A 23375-nucleotide genomic window follows, 5' to 3' on the forward strand; every position below is an offset into this window, starting at 1 on the left:
TCTCTTTTTTTTCCTTTCACACACAATTCTGACCACAGTCTACAGGGGAAACTTATTTTCCAACTCCCCTTCGTATTATATTAAAGGCTAAAATGTGTAAAAAGAAATTAATTTGCTAATACTCTGTACAAGCAGTTAAAATTACTCTTGTTTGAGAAACATTTGAAATTATGAAATTTCGGGCGTATTTGAAATTCATATTCTAACTGCACAATCTAACGCAAATTACTAAATTTATTTTTGGATTCATTTATACAATAATGATGTGGCTTAATAAAGATTCTTCTTCTGTCAAGAAAGTATGTAAACTCTTTTGCTTTGTAAACTCTTTGGAATATTGTGAGTGGCGCAGAATGTAAGTAGTAGTCGGCATGCCTCTGATGGAGACAGACGTATTTACAGTATATGATCGACACTAACAATGTAATTTGGAATATTAAGTGAAAATTGTAAAAACGGTGTGATATTTAATAATGTGACAAAGAATAAAATTGAAGAAATATACAGGCAAGTCTTCATGTGTTATTTAATCATCAGGAACCCACAACATTAAGTCAAAATTTCAGCCGCAAGACTTTACCCCTAGACGCAAGACCTGGAGCCAACAAGAAGAGAAAATGAAGATAAGTAAAAAGTTTTTCTTTTGTATATCTTACGCCTCTCGAAGCTTTTGAGAATAATGAAGAAACTAAAAGAAATTTAATAGTGATGTGTGGGTGGGAAAGATTACACGTTCCATTCCTCAGCCAGCACTGTTTACAACTGCTGGATGATCGTTGTTTCATGTGAACGTGCTGCAAGACGCTTCCCTTAAGCGTCCTTCGTGTGCTCGATGGATTTTAAGTCGAAGGAACGGGCAGGCCATCCCATTCTCCGAGTATCTTCTAGTTCTCAAAGCTCCTCCAGCTGCGCTCTTCAATGAGGTCGCGACTTGTCATCCATAATAATGAAGTCAGGCCGAATTCGCACATGGGGAAGAAGTGCAGTATCCCAATAACGTTGACTGGTGAGCATCCAGTGTCAGACGTCTGGAGATCAGTATGCCCATGCAAAGTTATGCATCAGCACACAATAACACCTGGGCCACCAAAACGATAATGTTCGACAGTGCTAGACGTACCCTCATTTGGCACCCAGGAATATTGTCGCACATGAACATTTTGGTGACCGAAGTGTTATGGTGTGCGGGGGCACAATGTTGCGTGGCCACACCGACCTCCAAATCTCTGAACAGGGTACAGACACCGATCAACGTTATTGTGGCATTTCATGCCTTCACCTTGAGGCTCTTCTCGGGGATACATTCGGCCCTGACTTCAGTATTATGGATGACAATCCTTGACCACATCGACCAGTGACGCTGGAAGAGCTCTTAGAACGAGAGGATATTCGGTGAATGGATTGGCCTGCAGATGCAGCAGGTTGTAGAACATTTATTGCGTCCGTGGTGACCACAGATCCTATTAAGAATCATGTCCCGTCTTTTGTAATCCCCAGGGGACCTTTATGAATAGCGGTGACTTCTGAGTTATTATTGTCTTTGAATAAAGGCACCGTTTCTTCTCGTCCCATTACGCACTTCTTTCAGTTATCATCTGTACTATACTGTAGCTTCTTTCTTTATATGGCCCAAGTTTCGTTACTTGGCAGTGATATATCATGCGTTAGTTTCTTTCGTCCCTAAGTTTTTCAGAACATTGTCCTTATGTGAAGGCGCTAATAATCACGCAGTTAAGTGCCCAAAACTCACAATTATCGTCATCATCATTTGTGGTCACCAGCTGGCTCTTTTTTCAGGTACTGGTCAACACCGTTTTAATGAAAACCGTATCCACATGTCTCCAATAGTTCCTGAGATTGGCCCTTACATACACATAGGAAAACAAGGCGGGAGGCTTTAATTTAGTAATATCTGTAGGTATAACAACTTCGCTGACAACGTGTTGGTTGTTTAACGCTATTAAGATACGATACAATTGTGTACATTCATGTCATGTAGTTAGAATGCTGCTAAGAAGATCAGAAGCACTCGAAGTTTGATCAGTGTTGGGTGTAAATACCGACAGTTATTTTAATACATGTTGCTTCAATAAACGACCAATGACTAGTTACTAGAACTGCTTAGATCACATAGGTCTATCCATAAACAATAAGAAACTAAACCCAAACCATCTCATCCTAACAAAATTCTAATCAAATTAGCACTAATAATTAAAAACCCTATAAAAAGAATAAATATTAAAACAATAATAATAAAACGATTTATATTCTTTTCACCTGAATGATATGAAGTTTTTCATCTTAGACCGTGAATTTATTTTCTATTTGTTCTTTGAGTTTTTTTTCTCTTTATTCTTTTCTAGAACTATAATTTTTATTTTAGGTATTTATTATTTAATAATTTATTATAGAGTTTTTGTTGAGTGAGAACTTTTTAATTCTCCCAACGAATGGAAGCACTTGGAAGTGTTTCATTCCATACAACTTTGAACGTTTCTTCGTCAATTTGGATCCATTGCCATATTAGATAAATGGAAAACATAAATTTTATTTCAATCAAGAGCTGGTCATCTTAGTCAGCGCAAGAACTTTTTTTCCCGTGTCCAGTGGCAGCAGCTGCAAGTAAGCTTCAGGCCATCGAGAAGAGTTCCACAAGCGAAATTTCAAAATCCCACGTTCCAGTTCGCGCTCTTTCTTCCAACTTATCTCTTGTAATAATCAAGAGGAAAAACTGGACAAACTCCGACTTATAGAGAGTGTTACCGACAATCTTTCCAGAGCACGGCAATTGTGAATGAAACAGGACGATGAAGGCGGGAGCGAATATTTCAGGGCACGATGTACAGTGAAACACACTCCATACCTTGAGTTTCGGAGTGCCGATGTAGATGTATGGACTGGACAGAAACTACAGTAATTCTTTTAGTTTTTGGGTGCGTTGGCTCCATCGTTTTGTAATGCACACCACTTTGATCCTGCTGCCGTTATGAATTAAGGTACAAAGGAATTAAAGACATTAGCTGCCAGTGGCCACTGATTTATATCAATGGGGCAAGCTGTAAATTTGTGCTGGTCCGGGATTCGAGCCCAGGTCTCCTAATGACTATGCAGATGCGCTTACCACTACGCCATTTGGACACACTGGTAAGCACAACTACGTGGACTACCCTTGAGCGCCTCCCGTTAGACCCACGTTCTCAACTTATACCTCAAACTACTAATGTAATGCCCCTGCTGATTAACCTCATTTTTAATTACGGCCAAGGATACCTTCAGTGCAGGTGCACAACAAGCTCGGACTCTTACGGGAATCGGCGAGATGCCCTGACTAATTAGGCTAATGAGCAGGGGCCCTACATTAGTTGTGTAAGTTGAGAATATGTTTCTGACGGGAGGCGTGCTCGCCTAGTCAGTGTGGTTGTGGTAACCGCTGTGTTCGGATGCTGTAGTGATCAGTGCTTCTGCCTAGTAAGCAGGAGATCTGTGTTAGAATCCCGGTCCAGAACAAAGTTCAACCTGCCCCATTGATATCCGAAGTCTGGAAATCACAATGAACTGTTTTAGTCTACATCTGTATTAAATAAGGCATTAAAAATGAAGTTGCTATTGCTTGAAGCTCTTTCGGTTACCATGCATGCAGACTGAAATTTCTGACATTAGAAAGCTGACTATTGCAAATATACTAGTATATTACGTATCATACGTCATAAACTGTTCTACTAACGTCATGTAGAACGTGAACAGTAAGAGATATTTACACGTAATCGTCGTAGACCATGTGGTTATTTGCAAGTAATTACATCTGCTCAGAATTAACAGCATAATCCGAAGATTATTCAATCATTACACACAGATGGTAAAAAATATCGCTTTACGTTTTTCCCAGCCCAATAGAAGGAACCTTTTTCCTCCATGCAAACTCCATAAAGCATTCGTTAACTTTGAATACTTAACTCAGATATACAAGAAGAGACAGGAGTGCAGCTTACGCATCGCAGTTTTGAGGCTGTTTTTCTCTGTAGCCACCCCAAAGGTCCGAAAATGAGTCATGCCACGACCTCTAACTAGATGAGGAAATCTAAGTCACCTTGCGGGGTACCACAGTGGTTAGCCTACTGGCCTCGTATTTGGGAGGACGATGGTTGAAACCCGCGTCTCGCCATCCTGATTTAGGTTTTCCGTGAATTCCCTAAATAGCATAAGGCCAATGCCGGAATGTTTCCTTCGAAAGGGCACAGCCGCTTTCCTTCTCCCTCCTTCCCTAATCCGACTTGTCCTCCGTCTCTAATGACATCGTTGTCGACGGGACGTTAAACACGAATCTCCTTTTCTAAATCTAAGTCATTTGTACAAAAGTGGTTAGCACGCTATAAATTGGTTAACAACGTGGATGGCATTGAAAACAAAAAGCGGAAAAATGATTATTAACCATTTTTCGGGAAACCCATTCTTAACGTTGCGTTAAGCGCAAGCTAAATTCACTTTGAAAGAGCTGCCAACACAAATTCGTCACATTTGGAGGTCTCTTGCACTCGAGTAAGAGGGAAACTTAGTTTTAAGCACGCCTCGGAGATGCCAAGCGATTATCGACGGTTCGGGTGACTGAACGTGTTATTAATTGTAATAGCGTTTTTTTTCGTTAAGATAAGATGAATGTATATGTTTTAGATTCTTGTCAAATATATTTTTCTACTGATTAACACGACGACGACCTTACTTAGCCGGCCGGAGTGGCCGAGTGGTTCTAGGCGCTTCAGTCTGGAGCCGCGTGACCGCTACGGTCGCAGGTTCGAATCCTGCCTCGGGCATGGATGGGGGTGATGTCCTTAGGTTAGTTAGGTTTAAGTAGTTCTAAGTTCTAGGGGACTGATGACCTCAGATGTTAAGTCCCATAGTGCTCAGAGCCATTTGAACCGTTTTTGATCTTACTTAACAAACTATAGTATATATGTTACTGTTTCTACAAGTACTGAACTAGTTTGTTACATTTCTTTTAAGTTAAATGCAGGATAATTACTACCTCACGTGAATATCATCCGTAAGTTCGGAGAGAGTAGCATTTGGAGATTATCAAATGGTCCTCGCTTTCAATCGTTCACTTCCTCTCAGTTCCTCATTTTCCTTATAAAGAAACACGCATCTGCTTATTACCCGTATATGAGAGCTGTTCACTTTAAAAACGAAATACCCTTCACGTCGACTCTGTACTAAAACTCTCTTAAATTGTTTCCTGTGTAACCTTTTTGCTAGTTTTTAGTTTCAAACGGCATTGTGACGCAGTGGAAATTTACGTGTTTTCTATGAGATGAAACTGGCAGAAAAAGTGATGGCCCGGAGGACAAAAAGAGAGCCTTCCACCTTGTATAATAGCAGTAGGGAATATTTGTATTTTTCTTCCTGACTGCAAACAAATTGCCATAGAGATGTTAGCACTCTTTCAAATTTTAAAAATGCAAGATAATATGCACAAGAGAAAGCGAATCAGATAGCATCCGATTACATGCTTAGTGACGAATATTTATGAGTAACTCTAAAAAGTGAAATGAAATGGGATTAGTACGTACAGTTAGTAGTAGGGAATATTAATGCAACACTTGGAAGGGTTCTGAGGAATTAGGCGCGTCTACAAAAGAAAACCCATACAAGGCGCTTGTGTGACCAAGTTGTAGAATACTACTCGAGCGTTTGCTGCCGTTATCAAGCAGACATGATAAAATAAATCAAGCTACTTCAGGCACGCTCTGCTAGTATTGCAACAGATGCATATAGCCCATTCGAAGGTATAACAATGATGCTCGAAAAAGCTGATTAAGAATCTGTGGACCAGAGGAGACTTTATTCTCGCGAGGCCCGTTGCATTTATTTAAATCAACGTCATTCGAAGGAAACTACAAGGAAATACTCCTGCCATTATAGTATATCTCGAGCGTGGACCACGAGAAAAAGTCATATTATAGCACATACGGGGCATATATTCAGTTTTCCATCTTCCTTCACGTGAATGAAGTAGGACAACTTTGCTAAAATTAGTACAAAATGCTCTCAGTTAAACAATGAATAGTGACTTATGGAGTATACATGAGGATATAGACGCTGAAGAACAAATTCCCTTATACCGAGCCATGAAATGGAAAGTAACTGTAACATGGGCCCGTAACTGCTCACACCAATCGCTAAAGCGCGTCCATAGCAGAAGGCCAACTGTTTCTTCACAGTGTAGTAGATGGGCGTAATTTTTCGCGTTACATCCAGCCTATAGTTGTCAATGACTAGATTTCTTAGATATTGTGTTCCTTCCCTCCAACCATGAAACCACATGAACAGCAGACGAGCAATATCACACAAGATTCTGCAGTTTATACAAGAATTCCATTGTTTTATTTAGATTCTGTCGAATATTATTGGTGGGAATCAGTGGAGACATTGCGTTAGTTTCTTACTGAAATAACCAATTGTGTTGGCTAAGGTGCGATACGTAGGAAGTTGTGTGCATGCAACGAAATAATGTCTTTAGCTGACAGTTGCTTAAAGCTAGGAGAAAGCCCGAACACGCTGGCGAGCATTCACGTCTGGCGCTAATGTGGTCTTGTCAGACGGAAGTGCGGTAAACTCCGAACAGTAGCGAAACGCTGCATTGTCTTAAGCGCTGCGCTTCACTCAGTCTGTCGGCACCTCTAGAACGACAAAAGGATAGCTGGTTCTCCTTGGTTAAGAAGTGTAATTCGCGCACGTAATTCTGTTTTGAGTTTCTAAATGCAGACTGATGACAATTAATATAGTTAAACAAGTTGTGTAACCTCACCGCACTTATCATAGGCGTAAAATTGTTGTAAGCTGAATGCTATTCATGTGACTATAGCTAAGTACATGACACTCACCATTTGTAGTAGTGAACGGAATACTACTTTCCAATGTCGGATGCTACCTGTAGCGTTCGGGCAAGATTATTTCACTAAAGGTGCATCTATTAAACGGGCCTAAGAAAATAATCTAAGTGAAACGAAGACGGAACATTAGAGTTTAAGGTCCCGTCAACGATGAGCTCACTGGAGCTGAAGAACAAGAATGGATTAGGGAAGACTGGAGAAAGAAATCGGTTGTGGCCTTGGCAAAGAAACTCGATATTTGACTTAAGAATAAAGGGAAACGTCGTCAAACCTAGAACTGAATGGTCTGATGGGACTTAAACCACCGCCTTACCAGATGCTTACCACACCACCGCTCTACGGTTTACAACCGGGCACACATTATGTACAAGCAAAAATAATGAGCAAAAATAGCCTGTAAAACCAATTAGATGTCTCACTGATGGAATAAAAAATGTTTAGCACTATTGTTAGTACTCGAGATCTCTCACCTGTTTGTGACTACTAACAGATATTCTGAATTCCGATATAATGAAGTACCAAAAACGGAAAACCTTCTTCCTGGTCATCACGGATTGCGAAAAAGTCGATCATGCGAAACCCTTCGTGCGTTATACTCTCACTGCAATGTGCAGTACAGAGAAAACCACGTTGCTTGGATGTTTTTAGACTTTCGAAAAGCTTAGGTACCACATCGAGGCCCTCTAAATAAAATACGTTCTTCTGGGAAGCCTAGCCAAGATTTGCGACTGGATTCAAAATATCCTGGAAGTCAGAACGCAGTCCGTGTATCTACACTCCTGGAAATGGAAAAAAGAACACATTGACACCGGTGTGTCAGACCCACCATACTTGCTCCGGACACTGTGAGAGGGCTGTACAAGCAATGATCACACGCACGGCACAGCGGACACACCAGGAACCGCGGTGTTGGCCGTCGAATGGCGCTAGCTGCGCAGCATTTGTGCACCGCCACCGTCAGTGTCAGCCAGTTTGCCGTGGCATACGGAGCTCCATCGCAGTCTTTAACACTGGTAGCATGCCGCGACAGCGTGGACGTGAACCGTATGTGCAGCTGACGGACTTTGAGCGAGGGCGTATAGTGGGCATGCGGAAGGCCGGGTGGACGTACCGCCGAATTGCTCAACACGTGGGGCGTGAGGTCTCCACAGTACATCGATGTTGTCGCCAGTGGTCGGCGGAAGGTGCACGTGCCCGTCGACCTGGGACCGGACCGCAGCGACGCACGGATGCACGCCAAGACCGTAGGATCCTACGCAGTGCCGTAGGGGACCGCACCGCCACTTCCCAGCAAATTAGGAACACTGTTGCTCCTGGGGTATCGGCGAGGACCATTCGCAACCGTCTCCATGAAGCTGGGCTACGGTCCCGCACACCGTTAGGCCGTCTTCCGCTCACGCCCCAACATTGTGCAGCCCGCCTCCAGTGGTGTCGCGACAGGCGTGAATGGAGGGACGAATGGAGACGTGTCGTCTTCAGCGATGAGAGTCGCTTCTGCCTTGGTGCCAATGATGGTCGTATGCGTGTTTGGCGCCGTGCAGGTGAGCGCCACAATCAGGACTGCATACGACCGAGGCACACAGGGCCAACACCCGGCATCATGGTGTGGGGAGCGATCTCCTACACTGGCCGTACACCACTGGTGATCGTCGAGGGGACACTGAATAGTGCACGGTACATCCAAACCGTCATCGAACCCATCGTTCTACCATTCCTAGACCGGCAAGGGAACTTGCTGTTCCAACAGGACAATGCACGTCCGCATGTATCCCGTGCCACCCAACGTGCTCTAGAAGGTGTAAGTCAACTACCCTGGCCAGCAAGATCTCCGGATCTGTCCTCCATTGAGCATGTTTGGGACTGGATGAAGCGTCGTCTCACGCGGTCTGCACGTCCAACACGAACGCTGGTCCAACTGAGGCGCCAGGTGGAAATGGCATGGCAAGCCGTTCCACAGGACTACATCCAGCATCTCTACGATCGTCTCCATGGGAGAATAGCAGCCTGCATTGTTGCGAAAGGTGGATATACACTGTACTAGTGCCGACATTGTGCATGCTCTGTTGCCTGTGTCTATGTGCCTGTGGTTCTGTCAGTGTGATCATGTGATGTATCTGACCCCAGGAATGTGTCAATAAAGTTTCCCCTTCCTGGGACAATGAATTCACGGTGTTCTTATTTCAATTTCCAGGAGTGTATATGGAGAGCCTAATACAGAAACTAAAGTAATATCTGATCTGCTCCGTGTGTGTGTGTGTGTGTGTGTGTGTGTGTGTGTGTGTGTGTGTGGAACGCAGTTGCCAATCGTGTTTTATGTTAATGACGTAGCGGGTAGTGTTAGTATGAATCTCATATTTTTACACACGAGACAAATATCAACACAAAAATTATATTCGGCAAAAACTGCAGTGATATCCCGTTAGACATCGACAAAGTAACGGGTTAGTCCAAAGACAAGCAACTGGCAGTAAATGTAGAGAAATTCAAAATTAGAATTTCATGAAACGTAAAACCGTAGTATCTTTTGAACAGCGGATTAATGCGTCACAACTGGCGTCAGGCAAGCTATATTTAGAAGTAATAATATGTAGAAACGTACAGTGGAACGACTACGGAGCCTTCGATGTAGGTTACCGAAATGGATTGGAACTGCAGGTTGTCTACAAAACAGATTACGTGCAAAATACCGGGTGATCAAAAAGTCAGTATAAATTTGAAAACTGAGTAAATCACGGAATAATGTATATAGAGAGGTACAAATTGACACACATGCTTGGAATGACATTGGGTTTTATTAGAACCAAAAAAATACAAAAGTTCAAAAAATGTCCGACAGATGGCGCTTCATCTGATCAGAACAGCAATAATCAGCATAACAAAGTAAGACAAAGCAAAGATGACGTTCTTTACAGGAAATGCTCAATATGTCCACCATCAATCCTCAACAATAATTGTAGTCGAGGAATAATGTTGTGAACAGCACTGTAAAGCATGTCAGGAGTTATGGTGAGGCATTGGCGTCGGATGTTGTCTTTCAGCATCCCTAGAGATGTCGGTCGATCACGATACACTTACGACTTGAGGTAACCCCAAAGCCAATAATCGCACGGACTGAGGTCTGGGGACCTGGGAGGCCAAGCCTGACGAAAGTGGCGGCTGAGCACACGATCATCGCCATACGACGCGCGCAAGAGATCTTTCACGCGTCTAGCAATATGGAGTGGTTCTAATAAAACCTCATGTCATTCCAAACATATGTGTCAATTTTTACCTCTCTATCTACATTATTCCGTGGTTTATTAAGTTTTCAAATTTATACTGACTTTTTGATCACCCGGTACTTACGAGGCCTGTTCAGAAAGTAAGCTCCGATTGATTGCCAAATTGAAACCACAGTGAACATCAGAAATGTTTTACTTGTAACAATTAGCTACACCTTTCAGCTACTTCTCTACGTAGTCGCCGTTCTGACGTAGACTTTTGTCATAGCGTTGTACCAACCTTTCAATAGCCTCATCATAGAAGGCAGCCGCCAGTGCTTTCCGCCAATTCTCCACGCTGGCCTACACCTCGTTGTCTGTGTCAAAATGTTGCCTTCAAAGACAGCGGTTCATGTGACCAGAGATGAAACTCAGGGGGAGACAATTGCGGACTGTATTGTGGGTAATCTCACATTTCCATTTGAAAACGATGCAGGAGCATCTTCATTGCCCCTGCAGAATGCGGCTGAGAATTGTCTTGTAGAAGAAACAGCACGACAGTTATGTAATGTTAGCTGCATAGCTTCAGGCGAAATTTCTCACCAGGCCCTCGTACTTGGCGGCAGACACTATTTTCTAGACATCTTTACGCACTCACTGCGAGCTCAGAAATGAGAAGAGCGACGTGATGCTAACTGGGGTTATACTAGAGACACTACCCAACACATCTGTGCAAAGCTTTATCGGATTTTCATAGTCGTTTCCATTTCGCGACCGATCGGAGCTTACTTTCTGAACGCCCCTCGTATATGGCACATAATGGAATATTGTTTGAGCATACGGGAGTAACTGAAAGTCGGACTAAAAGAAGATATTGAATGTAAAGAAAAGCGATGTGAATGGCCACAGGTTTCTTTGAGATGGGGGGGGGGGGGAGAGAGTAAAAAAAATGTTGCGAACTCTGAACTAGCAGACACGAAGAAAGACGTCGTATATCTCACGAGCACTTGTTTGGAATGTTCGTAACACCTTAAATGATTAGGCGAAAGAGACACAGCGATTACGAATTTTAATAGCGTGTCTTTCAGTGCTCAAAACCAGCTCTTCTGGTTTTATACGCCGACAGACATGTTCTGATGACATCTGCGATATTTGGTAAGTAAGTCACAGTAACGATTTTGTGGCAATTAACACTGTTTGTCTTATAGTAGCTATAGTGTAAGTACACTATGAAAATGGTTATTTGTCAACGTAAAACGGGTTATAGTCTAGTTATTTTTGGATTGTACTGCGATCAAGATTATTAACAGTTGTAATAACTGTTTAGAAAGCTGCAAGAGCGGTCTTTCAACGCAGGAACTACGAATATTCTAGAGTCCCCTACATACCTACATCCTAGCGATCATGCAGATACAAACAGGGAAACAGCCCGTCTGCGTGTGTACAAGCTGCAGTAAGAATGCTGTAGCGACTCTGATGCAGCTAGAACCCTACCATTCCACTACCTGGGCATTCTGCGCAGTATGCCCTTGAAAACGATATTAAAGGTGATCATGTGATCATGAATGTCATGTAAGACATCAACGATGACCTTCAACTCATGGCATCAACAATAAAAGCACCATACCCTTCCCAGTTTTTCCCTCTCCTACCTCATCTCTCATCAATCATAGCGCAGTACTAAAAATCCAAGATGGGTAAAGTAGCACATCTTCCATATCTTCAGCCAATCATAGAGCACTATCAAAAATGTAGATTTCAGTCAAAAATCCAAGTGGCAGGAAGTAGCCCAATTTCGTTAATGCAGAAATGAAACCCTTTACCCCTCACCTCCTCCTTATATCCAGCCAGTCACAACACAATGAAAGACATCGCAAGATGATGGCAATATACCATTTGTGCTTTATATACCACGCACTCTCCTGTTTCCAACAAATCAGAGCACAGTATTACAAAATAGCGCAATAGAATTAATGGAAAATTAGAAACCATCTACCCCTCCCTCTGAAACTCCCTCCATCTTCAGCCAATCACAGCACAGTATTAAACATCCAAGACTGTGGAACTTGTGTTAGTGGATAATTTAAAACCCCAAATTTTCAGAGAATAGTGTAAAAATTCTGCTATATTAAATAATTTCTGTTGTTCACATGAAGTCACGCCCCTTCCCCTCCCCCCCCCCCCCTTATCTCCAGCCAGTCGTAATGTAGAGCTGAAAATGCGAGACGATGGAAACAGACCAATTGTGTGATATCCCACCCCTCCCCACTGTCCAGGCATTCAGATTGTCGTATTAGAGAACGGCGCCAGTCGTATTAGAGAACGGCGCCAGATGTGCATAATGTACGTAAATTTCTGCACACAGACTATGTAGTATCCACCATCCTCTCCTCTCCTCCAATCTGAATTTCGTATTAAAATGAAAGAGCTAGTTACAAAGTACTCCAGCTGGGCTAAGATCAAAATCGTCTTAAATACTCATCAAAATATACTTCAAAGTACCTGAATTTATTTTAAAAAAGACGAACTAAGTATTCGTTATTGACTAACAAAAAATTATTCATGGACTGGCTCACCAGTCACATCCGTAAATTTCATTCGAAGCTATACTGTGTGTATTATAATTAATGGCGTAAATGCACACAGTTGAAACTAAATGATACTAGAAGTAAAAAGTCTCAGTAAATGTGGGCTCTAAAACGCATACCTTGAGAGGTATGAGCACTTCTTAATCTCTTATATTGTAAAACACATCTCTTCTACTGAACATGTGCTCATAGCACTAAAGACATGCAATTTAAAGCTCATTTTTACTGATCATTTTTTTTCACGTTTTGGTCCATACTACCTCCTCCCAAAACATGGAAAGCAATTACCTTCCAATAGCAGAGATTTGTTTCACAGTATCAAAGGCGAAGTAGGTACTCGTAACTCTTAAGGCATGCATTTTAGAGCCCAAGTTTACTGCGATCTTTTTGCTTCTAGTATTAGTACCTTCAGCTGTTTTTATTTACGACATTAATTATGATTCACCTCGCATATCACTCGCCATATGACACAGAAATAGGCGTATAAAATATTCTCCAAAGGTAAGTAAAAACCAACATTTGCTTACAAAATATGAATAACGAATTAGTAATACACGGTTTTTGCAAATGGGTTTACCGTAAATACTGTTCTGTACACCACGAAGACATGAAATAAAGCCAACTGTTGTTTTAGATCCTAGTATCTTACCGTCACCAACAGACGGCTCCAGTGATTAAAGGCGTCACCCAACACTTGTTGCAATAGACTAACAAGGGCACTCCATAGTGCTATAACAATAGTTAGCACTGACGTACCTTACTGTCCCGTATAGACTGGTACGAGTACTCCCCTATGCTTTGCGTCAGTATCTATTTGAGTGTATAGCTTACTTGTATCTTCGATACTTCTCTCTCTCTCTCTCTCTCTCTGTGTGTGTGTGTGTGTGTGTGTGTGTGTGTGTGTGTGTGTGTGTGTGTTCCTTATCACCCCAATTTGTGGATCATCGTCACTATTGCCACCTCTGTCTTGCAACCTATTTCTCGCTGTCGACATCACTGTCTCCCTGCTGGCACTGTAGTTGTCGCTATCGCCAGCGCCACTGCCGCCGCCGCCAACCATCCATCACCCAGCAGCTTCCACAGCTGTATTCCAGCGACCACCCACCTCATCTCTAGCCCAACATGCCTTCTCCCACTACCACCATTCTACATCCTTGTCTGTTCCCATCATCTCATGGAGCTCTTCCACATTCCACCAGGTATACCCCCTTCTTCAAGTTTTCTCATATTTGGGCATGTCACCCTCAGCAGCATCTCATTCGGATCCAGAACCTTCAGCACAAGAACCAGCATGATCAAAAGCAACACCTACACCTGAATTGTCGCCATATACCGATCCACCTACGCCATCGTCACAAACATGGACAGGTGACTCCGCATCAGGTTCCTGGACTGTGGTAGCCTCTTCCTCCAAATCCAGCTGCAGCTCCAAGCAACCCTGATATCAATAACCTTCTGTTGTTGCCACCACTACGTCATTACCTACATACCCTCAAGACCACATCAAAACGCCTCACAATTTATGCTCCTCCCATCCCTGATCGCAAGAAGATCCCATAAGAACAGGAAGCCCATAGTTTATGGCCACCTCTAAAAAGCTTCATACCTTCATCTTCTACCATCCTGACTCCAACTTCAACCCCAAATCCCTCCTCATCGAAATCAGCAATTATATGTCTTCCTTACGCATCACACAAATTATCCCCAGAAAAGACTTTGTCCTGATAAAATCGCTATATCCAGACTTCCACGTCAAACTTTTCTAGGAGATCCCCCATGCCACCTTTGGACCCCACGCAAACCTCATATCCTTTCCCACAACCATCCAAACCAAGCAACCACATTATCCTCACCATGCTCCCTCCCTTACTACTGTGGTCAAAGGGGTCGACCCAGACATCATGGCAGAGGAGGCAGAGTCTGAACTGAGCTCCCACTCTGACCTAAAAGTTCAGAATGCACTGCACATTTTTGACAACTCCAGTCCAGCCTTCAAAGTCCATATTTTTGCTGAATGCCCGTCCACAATCAACCACCTTCTCAACACAGGAGCTCTGATCTACAAACACATACTCACCATAGTATCTTCAACATCCAATTCTATTTCCTACCGCTGCCAAAGATGTCTTATGTACAACGACCACCTTCCCACCGACTGCAAGAGCCCTCCTACCTGCCCCAAATGTAGACCCAACCATTTTCTCAAGTCTTGTTCCAACCTCACTTCCTCTCTCACATCTAATATTTGTAACTTGCCCCACCCAACGAGTTCTTCTGAGTGTGATGCCCAGTCTCCACCTTCCAAGCCACAGCTAACAGTTCCCATCAAACCCACTGACAACCTCTACAACCCCCTCTACCCCAGCTACTCCTTCCTCCCACCTTTCCCAAAGCCGAAGACATCATCCAGTTCATGACCATACGAACACGCACTAGGCCGAAACTACATCATACTTGGACCAGACGTTCCCACGTTCGTGCCTACACAGGCCCGACATAGGCCAGACGTGTTAGACATAGCCCTCATAAAGGGCATCACATGCACACTCAACCTAACGGTTGAAAACGATCTGGACTCAGACCACATGCTTGTAATACTGCACATGGAAGAGACACTACAGGACATCGTACCACGCAGGATGCTTAACTACAAGCGTGCGAATTGGACACTGTTCAAGGAAACGCTTGATAGTCGCATTCCTGACACCCACGAAATTAACAACACACAGCAAATCGATGAGGCTGTGGAGACTCTCACAACTGCCGTCCAAGACGCAATGACTGACGCCATTCCATTTACAACACCAAGACAACAGTCGACGGCCCTGCCCCAGGAAATCCTGGGCCTTATCTCAATGAGGAACCGCCTCAGGAGATACTGGCAGCGTACCAGGCGCCCGTTCTATAAACTGCACGTCAACAGACTCCAGGGCATAATACGGAATAAAATTCAAATATTCAGAAACGAACAATGGGGACAGAAACTCGCTGGGCTGGATACCACACGTCCTGGCGTGTGGCAGCTGGCCAGACACTTCACCAGGGAGAAACATTACATTCCCACGTTACAAGGACCAGACGGCCCAGCCTACTCCGCGACGGAGAAGGCAGAGCTTATGGCCACAACACTTGCAGCGTCCTTCATGCCGAATCTGGTTCCTTCAGACCCAGCATTCACACTTGAAACGGACCAGGAGGTTACACGACTTGTAGCCCAGCCCTCGCGCAACGAAATAAGACGTACTAGCACAAATGAAGTCACATGGGCTATCAAGCACACCAACGCTAGAAAAGCCCCTGGGCCTGATGGCATTCAAAACCGTGTCCTCCAGGAGTTCACGGATAAAGCCGTAGAATACCTCACACACTTAACGAATGCTATCCTGAAACACCAACACTTCCCTGACTTTTGGAAGGCGGCCAAGGTCCTGATGTTCAGGAAGCCAGGGAAAAACCACTCCCTCCCACAAAATTACCGACCCATTAGTCTGCTGTGCTCGCTCAGCAAGATTGTTGAGAAGGTAATACTAAAACGTATCACTAGGCATTGCATCGCCAACGACACCCTAAGACCGGAGCAATTTGGCTTTAGGAATCACCACTCGACAACACAACAACTCCTCCGCGTAGTCGAACATATAACACACGGCTACAACATGAACAAAGCCACAGGGGCCGTGTTCCTAGACATCGAAAAGGCTTTCGATCGTCTCTGGCACAACGGACTCATACGCAAACTAAGCGAAGCTGGTTTCCCGGACGGACTCGTACGTCTCATACACTCATATCTCACGAACAGATGTTTCAACACTAACGTGCAGGATAAACAATCAACACAACACGGTATCCAAGCTGGAGTACCCCAAGGAAGCATCCTAGGGCCCATCTTGTTTAACCTGTACATTAATGACTTCCCAGCGACACGAAACACGACGTTAGCCGTCTACGCGGATGACACAGCCATCCTCGCGCAAGACTGGAAACCGTCGAACATCAACTCACGAATACAGACAGCACTCAGAACAGCTGAGCCTTGGCTGGAGCGATGGCGTATTAAAGTAAACGTCGACAAGTGCGAAGCAGTTCTGTTCACACGCAGACCGAAACTACTGCGCAAACACCAACACTGTAGACCGATAACACTACATACACGCCCAATACGTTTCCGAGAGAAAGTCAGATACCTTGGTGTCTGGCTGGACCGGAAACTTACATGGGGGGACCACATCGAATACGTTGCCACCCGAGCGCACGCGAGGCTCAAACAGCTCTACCCAATGCTCAACAGGGAAAGCACACTGAATAGGAGGGTGTCGATGTCCTTATACACGACACTGATTAGACCTCTGATGACGTACGCAGCTCCCGTCTGGGGATATGCAGCTTCCACACGACTGCGCCGCCTGCAGATCATAGAGAACAAGGTGCTACGAATCATTAGCAATGCTCCACGCTACACACGCACCGTGGATCTTCACCATGAATACCGCCTTGATACCCTCAGGGAAGTATTCAAGAAACACGCCACACGACTATACAGGAACTCGAGACACTCGAACAATCCTTTCATCCTCACTCTGGGAAACTACGATCACAACCACAGGTGGAAACACAAGCGGCCAAAGACACTGCTAGCTAGGGCATAACCACCTATGGTAAACTAACATACGCAAACAGCGACAAACGTCGGTACGCCCCTGCATATCAGCAACACTGACTGGCAACTACCAGCTGCTATTAGAGCCGACCAACAGGCCACAGCAGGGACACCGACGAGCTCGCCCACAGACGCACGAACAATCTGCCAACACTCCCTCACACTGTGCCTCCGGTATATGACCTATCGGACACAAGACCGATAACAAACCTAACTGTTGCAGGTTGCAGGACGCTGAACGAGGACTCTGTACCAGCACCCAGCGCCAGCCGCCGAGCAGCACAAACGCACAACGTCAAGGTATCGACATGCATGATACCCACTACTAACAAAGCCTATCCTTGCACAACCTATCGCAGGCAGCAAGACAACCGCTACTGCTCTTGCCGCCCGACCTAACTTTCGCAGAGGTTTTTTTCCCTTAGCTCTTGCTTTGGCACTTTTTTCCCTCTGCCCTTCAAACCGCTACCCTTCGTCAGATTTCGACCAATCTATCTCCAGATGAGCGCGTATTAATGGTTAATCCTAACCAGACGTATGCAAACATCGCAGTACCCACATCCTGCGACACCTCACTTTAGTGAATACTAACCCTTATGCAGAGATGGCAGTAGACCTTTTGTGTTGGCCATCATGCCGGTGTGGGCGTGGAGGGGCTCCACCTCTTATTAAAAGAAGTTCATGACCATAGTCATTCAAAACATACACCCTTTCCTACAGTCACACACCCTACAACAAATTTCCCTTGCCACTCTGCCTTCCACCTAAACACACAAGCCACCTATTTTCGTAATCAGATCTACATTGTTTTCACCCACCTCGATACCCTAGCAAGAACTCGCCCCAGTCACCCATCCACAACAACCTTTTTCTCCTTAAATCATGGCATAATAGAAGGATAATCTCCTATTTCATGATATCTGCTTCTTATTAGCCAACAATCCCCTCTTCATGCACACCCTATCCCAACATCGTATCGTTACTTTCGTCCTGGATGAAGCCTTCCTTCTATCTGAACTCTCCAACCACCCCTCCCCCCCCTTCCCAGTGGCTACAGATGGATCTGCTATTGGTCACCACAATATCATCACCGTTCAGTCTCAACCACTGTACAGTACTCCTACTGAACACCTCAACCTCGCCGGCCGAAGTGGCCGAGCGGTTCTAGACGCTGCAGCCCGGAACCTCGCGACCGCTACGGTCGCAGGTTCGAATCCTGCCTCGGGCATGGATGTGTGTGATGTCCTTAGGTTAGTTGGGTTTAAGTAGTTCTAAGTTCTAGGGGACTGATGGCCTCAGAAGTTAAGTCCCATAGTGCTCAGAGCCATTTTTTGAACCCCATCCCCACTCTCTTCCTCAAAACCATAACTCTTACCTGTGCTATTATTTGTATCTGACCACAAGACCCCATCCCATACTATATGATTTCCTCAACAACATAGACCATACCTTGCCACAAACCAGGTGTGTTATGCTCACGGCCTGTTGCTCGTCAGATGCTCTGTGAGTATGCAGATTAGACTGAAACTGTCACCCCAGATCATATAAAATGATACATTACCCCATGAAGTTACTAGTCTACTTGAAAAATCAACTGCCACGCACATCAGAAAAAGTTCCTGACCTAGTCAGAGACTAGCCTACTGCTTGTGGTTGGAGGACCTGGTCGTTTCGGTTGCATTATTTACTTCTACATCTACATCTACATTTATACTCCGCAAGCCACCCAACGGTGTGTGGCGGAGGGCACTTTACGTTACACTGTCATTACCTCCGTTTTCTGTTCCAGTCGCGTATGGTTCGCGGGAAGAACGACTGTCTGAAAGCCTCCGTGCGCGCTCGAATCTCTCTAATTTTACATTCGTGATCTCCTCGGGAGGTATAAGTAGGGGGAAGCAATATATTCGATACCTCATCCAGAAAGGCACCCTCTCGAAACCTGGCGAGCAAGCTACACCGCGATGCAGAGCGCCTCTCTTGCAGAGTCTGCCACTTGAGTTTGCTAAACATCTCCGTAACGCTATCACGGTTACCAAATAACCCTGTGACGAAACGCGCCGCTCTTCTTTGGATCTTCTCTATCTCCTCCGTCAACCCGATCTGGTACGGATCCCACACTGATGAGCAATACTCAAGTATAGGTCGAACGAGTGTCTTGTAAGCCACCTCCTTTGTTGATGGACTACATTTTCTAAGGACTCTCCCAATGAATCTCAACCTGGTACCCACCTTACCAACAATTAATTTTATATGATCATTCCACTTCAAATCATTCCGCACGCATACTCCCAGATATTTTACAGAAGTAACTGTTACCAGTGTTTCTTCCGCTATCATATAATCATACAATAAAGGATCCTTCTTTCTATGTTAAGGGTCAGTTGCCACTCCCTGCACCAAGTGCCTATCCACTGCAGATCTTCCTGCATTTCGCTGCAATTTTCTAATGCTGCAACTTCTCTGTATACTACAGCATCATCCGCGAAAAGCCGCATGGAACTTCCGACACTATCTACTAGGTCATTTATATATATTGTGAAAAGCAATGGTCCCATAACACTCCCCTGTGGCACGCCAGAGGTTACTTTAACGTCTGTAGACGTCTCTCCATTGATAACAACATGCTGTGTTCTGTTTGCTAAAAACTCTTCAATCCAGCCACACAGCTGGTCTGATATTCCGTAGGCTCTTACTTTGTTTATCAGGCGACAGTGCGGAACTGTATCGAACGCCTTCCGGAAGTCAAGGAAAATAGCATCTACCTGGGAGCCTGTATCTAATATGTTCTGGGTCTCATGAACAAATAAAGCGAGTTGGGTCTCACACGATCGCTGTTTCCGGAATCCATGTTGATTCCTACAGAGTAGATTCTGGGTTTCCGCAAACGACATGATACTCGAGCAAAAACATGTTCTAAAATTCTACAACAGATCAACGTCAGAGATATAGGTCTATAGTTTTGCGCATCTGCTCGACGACCCTTCTTGAAGACTGGGACTACCTGTGCTCTTTTTCAATCATTTGGAACCTTCCGTTCCTCTAGAGACTTGCGGTACACGGCTGTTAGAAGGGGGGCAAGTTCTTTCGCGTACTCTGTGTAGAATCGATTTGGTATCCCGTCACGTCCAGTGGACTTTCCTCTGTTGAGTGATTCCAGTTGCTTTTCTATTCCTTGGACACTTATTTCGATGTCAGCCATTTTTTCGTTTGTGCGAGGATTTAGAGAAGGAACTGCAGTGCGGTCTTCCTCTGTGAAACAGCTTTGGAAAAAGGTGTTTAGTATTTCAGCTTTACGCGTGTCATCCTCTGTTTCAATGCCATCATCATCCCGGAGTGTCTGGATATGCTGTTTCGAGCCACTTACTGATTTAACGTAAGACCAGAACTTCCTAGGATTTTCTGTCAAGTCGGTACATAGAATTTTACTTTCGAATTCACTGAACGCTTGACGCATATCCCTACTTACGCTAACTTTAACATCGTTTAGCTTCTGTTTGTCTGAGAGGTTTTGGCTGCGTTTAAACTTGCAGTGAAGCTCTCTTTGCTTTCGCAGTAGTTTCCTAACTTTGTTGTTGAACCACGGTGGGTTTTTCCCGTCCCTCACAGTTTTACTCGGCACGTACCTGTCTAACACACATTTTACGATTGCCTTGAACTTTTTCCATATACACTCAACATTGTCAGTGTCGGAACAGAAATTTTCGTTTTGACCTGTTAGGTAGTCTGAAATCTGCCTTCTATTACTCTTGCTAAACACATAAACCTTCCTCCCTTTTTTTATTTTCCTGTTAACTTACATATTCAGGGATGCTGCAACGGCCTTATGATCACTGATTCCCTGTTCTGCAATTACAGAGTCGAAAAGTTCGGGTCTGTTTGTTATCAGTAGGTCCAAGATGTTATCTCCACGGGTCGGTTCTCTGTTTAATTGCTCGAGGTAATTTTCGGATAGTGCACTCAGTATAATATCACTCGATGCTCTGTCCCTACCACCCGTCCTAAACATCTGAGTGTCCCAGTCTATATCTGGTAAATTGAAATCTCCACCTAAGACTATAACATGCTGAGAAAATTTATGTGAAATGTATTCCAAATTTTCTCTCAGTTGTTCTGCCACTAGTACTGCTGAGTCGGGAGGTCGGTAAAAGGAGCCAATTGTTAACCTAGCTCGGTTGTTGAGTGTAACCTCCACCCATAATAATTCCGTGGTAACTGAATGATAGAGTTTGATCTGGTAAAATAATATTTATTCAAACAGGGTGTAAAAATTACTCAGGATACATAAACGTCAGTGTTATAAAACAATTTGAGAATGAATTTACATAATTAAAATAGAACAATGAAAAGAAAATAATTGGTTGATAGAGTCGTCACCAGCATGATGCTGGACAAATATGCTTGAGATGGTGCCTAGACCCATAAAGGACACGAATTATGCCTTCAAGAAAGGAAAAGGAAGGAAGACTGAGTTTAAAGTCCCATCCTCAAAGAGGTCATTAGAGAGCTCGTATTGTGTCAAGAATGGGGAAGGAAATCGGTCGGGCGTATTCAGAGGACCCATCACGGCATTTGTCTAGAGTTATTTAGGGAAAGCAAGGACAACCTAAATCTGGATGGCCGGACACTGGCTTGAACCGTCATCCTCCCGGATGCGAGTCCAGTGTGCTAACAACTGCGATTACGCTTTCAAGCGTGATTCCAAAACTTTAAAATTGCACAAAAATGGTATGAATTCGAATAGGGCACACAACAGATCAATAAATAAAGGAAGAATCAGAAAGAAACATCACTAGGCGGGTCAGCTCTAATGAGTTAACTTGATAACATAACTAAACATGACTGGTTTCCAGATAAATCTCGTTTGAAGCAAGAATTAGATTGCAGAAAATCTCCCATACCACTGCGTGAAACGCGTGGAACAAGCAAGGAAGACTAAAAACTGGAAACGGAAATGAATTCATCTTCTCCCACGATATCGCTATTTCCGAAGTCGGAAATATGCACAGCAAATGCGATCTATCCGTGACCGTCATTTAGGTGGTACCGACAAGTTGGAGTGCGTCAACTGCAGCCACTGCTAACTGTTGCTGGGCTGACCCGATGTGATGTGACTGCGAATCGTGGAGCTCATCACCCTTCAGATTACTCGCTCCAGATCAGCGTAAGTTCAAACTGAAACTTCGAAGACTTGGCAGAGGACCGAAGTGAAGCAAAACACATTCGAACTCTGAGTCTAGAGTACAATTATTGAGTAGAAATTCGAATCAGAATACCCATCGGAAATTCGAATACGAAAGCCTCTCTGAATTTTCGCTAGCCTTCCTTGAGACCTCAGGAAGGCACCCCGCACAATTTCTTATACTCAATCCCAGAAAGACCCTAGGTACTCTTCCAGTCAAGGATTTGTAAGTCCGTTTCCTAGCTCCCACCACAGAGTTAAAATGTAACCGCCAACGAGATACATGTAGATTGAAACGGAAGACAAATGTTGCCCCAGTCACGCGCCCAGACTTGTTTTTCCGAAATTCTGTTGGGCTTCGCATAGCGTTCCCACGGAAAGCCCAAAGTTTGGGAATTTGCAGACACCCGAGTGTCTATATATTTTCCTTGAGGAAACGTGCCTGGAGAACGCACGTAGCAGCATAACGGTAAGTGGACAGCTGAGTACTCCAGCCGAAGTTTACAAACAAAGCGGAGTTCTCACCTCTTCCACCAGGTGGTTTCCCGTTCTGCTATTGAGGACGCTAGTCTTCCGTTCTTCCTCCCACTGTCCATGCAAACTGAGGAGGATAATACGTGCAAAGGCTCGTCCGACTGCCCATGCAGCTCTCTAAATGACCAGCAGCTCTTCCAGAGCGCCCGAAAGTTCCTCCTGTTTTCGCCCCAGCGAAAAGAAGTTCCCCTGCTCAAGACCAGATGCATTTTATGGAAAAAACTACTACAAGAATGAAATGTTAGACGGGTTAGTTACCTACATGGCTGCACACTACTCATAGCCACTCATGTAATCAACACGCAGTACAGGTGGAAAGCTGACAAATAA

Source organism: Schistocerca nitens, chromosome 3 (genome assembly GCF_023898315.1).
Source record: "Schistocerca nitens isolate TAMUIC-IGC-003100 chromosome 3, iqSchNite1.1, whole genome shotgun sequence".
Lineage (NCBI taxonomy): Eukaryota > Metazoa > Arthropoda > Insecta > Orthoptera > Acrididae > Schistocerca > Schistocerca nitens.